Genomic DNA, 6000 nt, shown 5'->3' on the forward strand with positions numbered 1-6000 from the left:
CTCGTCAAATTAGCTCTATATTTCACAGAAGAATGATTGTGTAAAATAGAGCTGGTGATATATGAAAAAAATTAAGAGTCCTGGTTGAATGTGTGGTTTTCTTTTCTTTTCTTTTGTTTGTCAGTTGATATTTTTGTGTGAAAGGGAAAGTGGTTGGGCCATACTCAGTGGTATTTAGGGCGTACTCCTGGCTCTGCTTTTAGGGATCACTCTAGATGGGTTAGGAGGACCACATGGGATGCCACAGATCATACTGGGTCAACTGCATGCAAGGCATGTTCCCTGCCCACTCTACTATCACTCTGACCCCATTCAGTGGGTATGTGGGTATTCTATAGAAACATTCTCTTTTCTATTTACACTAGGCAATGAGGACACAAAATAGAATAAAATAGACATAAATCCTTTTTTAAATGGAACTCAGCTTAAAGAAAAAAATGACAATATGCAAATAAATAAGTAAAATACATATGATTTAGGCAGTGATGTATTAAGGAAAAACAAAGCAAAGGAATTAAAAGATGTGGCAGGCAGAGTGCAGGGCAGTGGGGTTAGGCAGATGTTGCAGTTGAAAATAGGGTGCTTAGATAAAAATCTCACAGGAAAGGTGGTATTTGAATAAAGACCTGAAGGTGAGTCATGAGGTTATTTGGGATATTAAAAGCTACATTAATTAAAACAGTGTGGCCTTAGCTCAAAAATGGAACAAAATATTGAGTTCATGTACTGACCCATATATATGTGAAGATTTAACATGTGAAGAAGCTATTCAAAATATATGGTGTTGGAACAATTTGCTAGTTATTTTGAAAAAAAAGTAAGTTGGGACTTCACCTTAGACAAACACAAATTATAAATGGATAAAGCTTTAAATGTGAAAAAATATTTCAAAAGCCAGAGAAATGACTCAGTGGCAGAGTACCTGCCTAGATGTGCAAGCATCTTTGTCTCAGGATATCTCTGTTATATCCATTCTGTTTATTTTTCTGCCTGAGTAATCAAATAAGTAAAACTGAAATAGCACTGGTGAAAGGTGTGTGTGCATTTATGGCTGAAACCCAATTACTAACATGTTTGTCACTATTGTGCTTAAATAAAGAGATTGTTGAAATCAAAACAAATAGGTAAATCAGTTCTTTAGAACATTTCTTAGGTCTTGTTGCCTTCAGCCATTTTTAAATGGATTTACTTTGTTTCTTTATATCCCCATGTCTGAGAAAAATTACTTTTATCTGTCTCTTCTTTTCTTCTAGTTAACTTCATGCAGCATAATATCCTCCTGCTTCATCCACACGAAGGCAAATTACATGATTTTATTGTTCCTTTTTACCAAGTAGCATTCCATAGGATATAGTTATTCTCAATAACTACTAATGGGATAGAATTGTGTAATATTGCATCCAATCTAGTTCTGTCTATGTCTGTTGCTTTTTTTCATATACTCTTAAGTACAGTGGATTAAGTAGTTAAAGATATATACATATATGAGAATATTTATTTCATCATTGTTTACAATAGTCAGAATCTGAAAATGACCTTGCTGTACAAAAATCATGAATAGTTAAATTAGCTACTATCTGAAGACTATTCAATTTTTTGGAGTCATTTTTTATTTATTTGAAAAGATACTGTAATAAATAGTTTTATAAAAAGAAGACTTTAGGAGACAAGAAGTTTTCTATAATGCAAAGATATTAATATCATATGATCTAACAATTGTAGTTATTCTTCAAACAAGTTGAAAATTTATGTCCATACAAAACCTTAAATAGGTTTATTTATAGCAGCTTCATAAATAGTTGACAAATATTGAAAGTAACTAAGATATTTTTCAGTAGAAAGTCAACTAGTCTGTTGAACACTAGATTTAAGTCCACTAGTCTATTCAAATCTCAGTAATTTGAAAGAAGTTTTCACATCATGGGTTACAGACAAGAATATGAAAAACTGTAATTGCACATTGTTAAGTGAAATAAACTAGTCTGTATGATTTCAACACTAACATTTTGGAAAAGACAAAATCATGGAGATAGTAAAAAAAGATCAGTGGTCACAGGGAGTGGAAAACAAATGAATGCTATTTTCTATTCAGTGATTAGGCAACCCTAATTATTTCTCCAGGAAATACTGCCTATTAAAATATTAATAAGAACATGTATGCTGATTTTTTTGTTGTGGCATGTGTGTGTAGAGGGACATGCAGAAATAAATTTGAAAGTATTAAATTCATAATGTTAGTAATGAATTAGAAAAAATTGCATTCATAATGTTAATAATGGCACTGTAAGTAATTTTACTTTTACATTGACATCTTTCCATAAATCAAAATATTTTCAATTGCCTTTATAACCTCACATTTCAAAGTATTTTTATTAATAAATGATATCAGCAACTAAAAAGGATAAAACAAATTAAAAATAAATAAAAATGTAAGCAGCTATTTATAAACACTATTACTGTTGTAACATATTCCTCATATTATAAGAAAATGTGAGTTATAAATACCAATACAAATATTCTATATAATCTTGTAACACATTTTCACTTTATATATTATGTGTTCTTTTGCATTATGTTGCTTTGTTATGGCTATTTAGAAGACTGTAAAAATATGTTGTATTGTATACCATCCTAAGATATACTATTATAGACTGAATATTTAGGGTCTTGTTCTAAATATTTTATATTATAAATAACACTGTGTAAAACCTTATATATAATCATTATATCATTATAATTTCAGAATTAAAATCTGATGGGACATAGTGATCCTTTTATTACTAATTGAATAGTTTTTGTGAATCCCATCAGAAATAGATTTAGTTCTGAAATTATAAAGATTGCAGAGCTTCCTGTCTGAAAGCGTATATGATGGTTCTTTACAGCTCTTAGTTTATGTGACAACCTTAGGCAAAGAGCACAGAATAAATTAAAGATTGTAGGCTTGTTCTTGCCTGTGGGAGAAAAAGTAACACAAATTAAAAATTTTAAATTCTGGCACAAGACAAGGCTGTCCTCTCTCACCACTCCTATTCAACATAGCACTGGAAGTACTTGCTATAGCGATTAGGCAAGAAAAGGATATCAAGGGAATCCAGATAGGAAAGGAAGAAGTCAAGCTCTCACTGTTTGCAGATGACATGATACTCTACTTAGAAAACCCTAAAGACTCTATCAAAAAGCTTCTAGAAACAATAGACTCATATAGCAAGGTGGCAGGCTACAAAATTAACACACAAAAATCAATGGCCTTTCTATATACCAATAGTAATAAGGATGAAATGGACATTAAGAAAACAACCCCATTCACAATAGTACCACACAAACTCAAATATCTTGGAATCAACTTGACTAAATATGTGAAGGACCTATACAAAGAAAACTATAAAACTCTGCTCCAAGAAATAAGAGAGGACACACGGAAATGGAAACACATACCCTGCTCATGGATTGGCAGGATTAACATCATCAAAATGTCAATACTCCCCAAGGCATTATACAGATTTAATGCCATCCCTCTAAAGATACCCATGACATTCTTCAAAGAAGTGGATCAGACACTTTTGAAATTCATTTGGAACAATAAACACCCTCGAATAGCTAAAGCAATCATTGGGAAAAAGAATATGGGAGGAATTACTTTTCCCAACTTTAAACTGTACTACAAAGCAACAATTATCAAAACAGCATGGTATTGGAATAAGGATAGGTCCTCAGATCAGTGGAATAGGCTTGAATACTCAGAAAATGTTCCCCAGAGATACAACCATCTAATTTTTGATAAAGGAGCAGGAAATCCTAAATGGAGCAGGGAAAGCCTCTTCAACAAGTGGTGTTGGCACAATTGGATAGCCACTTGCAAAAAATTAAACTTAGACCCCCAGCTAACATCATGTACAAAGGTAAAATCCAAATGGATTAAAGACCTCGATATCAGCCCCAAAACCATAAGATATATAGAACAGCACATAGGCAAAACACTCCAGGACATTACAGGCATCTTCAAGGAGGAAACTGCACTCTCCAAGCAAGTGAAAGCAGAGATTAACAGATGGGAATATATTAAGCCGAGAAGCTTCTGCACCTCAAAGGAAATAGTGCCCAGGATACAAGAGCCACCCACTGAGTGGGAGAAACTATTCACCCAATACCCATCAGATAAGGGGCTAATCTCCAAAATATACAAGGCACTGACAGAACTTTACAAGAAAAAAACATCTAACCCCATCAAAAAATGGGGAGAAAAATGAACACTTTGACAAAGAAGAAATAGACATGGCCAAAAGACACATGAAAAAATGTTCCACATCACTAATCATCAGGGAGATGCAAATCAAAACAATGATGAGATACCACCTCACACCCCAGAGAATGGCACACATCACAAAGAATGAGAATAAACAGTGTTGGCGGGGATGTGGAGAGAAAGGAACTCTTATCCACTGCTGGTGGGAATGCTGTCTAGTTCAACCTTTATGGAAAGCGATATGGAGATTCCTCCAAAAACTGGAAATCGAGCTCCCATACGATCCAGCTATACCACTCCTAGGAATATACCCTAGGAACACAAAAATACAATACAAAAACCCCTTCCTTACACCTATATTCATTGCAGCTCTATTTACCATAGCAAGACTCTGGAAACAACCAAGATGCCCTTCAACAGACGAATGGCTAAAGAAACTGTGGTACATATACACAATGGAATATTATGCAGCTGTCAGGAGAGATGAAGTCATGAAATTTTCCTATACATGGATGTACATGGAATCTATTATGCTGAGTGAAATAAGTCAGAGAGAGAGAGAAAAACGCAGAATGGTCTCACTCATCTATGGGTTTTAAGAAAAATGAAAGACACCCTTGTAATAATAATTTTCAGACACAAAAGAGAAAAGAGCTGGAAGTTCCAGCTCACCTCAGGAAGCTCACCACAAAGAGTGATGAGTTTAGTTAGAGAAATAACTACATTTTGAACTGTCCTAATATTGAGAATGTATGAGGGAAATGTAGAGCCTGTTTATGGTACAGGCGGGGGTTGGGGGGGGGAGGAGGGAGATTTGGAACTTGGGTGATGGGAATGTTGCACTGGTGATGGGTGGTGTTCCTTTTATGACTGAAACCCAAACACAATCATGTATGTAATCAAGGTGTTTAAATAAAAAAAAATTTAAAAAAAAAACAAAAAAAATTTTTATTAAAATACTCAAATCAATTACTTAGTAATTTATTCATCAAATATTTTTCTATAGAAAATACTGGAAATATAAGGATGACTTTGTCATTCATAGTTCCTGCTCAGATCAGAAGGGAGGATAACAGCAATAAATTCCAGTACGGCGAATCACTGGCCTTACAAGAATATATGACTTTGTGAAAAGGGCCAGAGATTGTTCCAGGAAAGGGATCATCTGTCTACACAGTGTTCAGTGCAAAACCAAAGAGTGAATTGCTTGTTCAAAACTATTAATAATTTTTAACATGGCAACAACAGAGCATTCACACAAGCACAGGCATGTTCAATTGAATTTCCTTCCACTTAGACTGTAACACCCGCAAGAAGCAAATTCCAAACTATTGTTTAACACAGGGAACCAGTCTGGACAATTTCTTTTATGTCATTTGTTTCTTTTGAAGTGTTACACAACTATGATCTGTGAATCTAAGAAAAGGTATTTAAATCAGTTTGATGTAGTCATAACAGATTTAAAAAAAATGTCAAAAATTAGAAGGGAATTCAAATATTTATGATTTGCTTAGTTTCTCCCCTGAAAAAGAGTACAGATAACTTTCAGGGAATGTTAAGGAATACTAATTACTTTTTCTAGCAATTTTAGTTTTTGAAACAAACAAGTCAGTCTATTTGTTAAAAAGCAAAAAAAAAAATACAACCTCAAAAAATTCTACCTGTTTATTACACAAATCAGAAAATGCATTGCATTGTGTATTGTACTGTGGAATATTGTGTTCTTAATCACTTGATGCGCCTTTTACATAGAC

This window comes from Suncus etruscus, chromosome 11 (assembly GCF_024139225.1).
Source record: "Suncus etruscus isolate mSunEtr1 chromosome 11, mSunEtr1.pri.cur, whole genome shotgun sequence".
NCBI lineage: Eukaryota > Metazoa > Chordata > Mammalia > Eulipotyphla > Soricidae > Suncus > Suncus etruscus.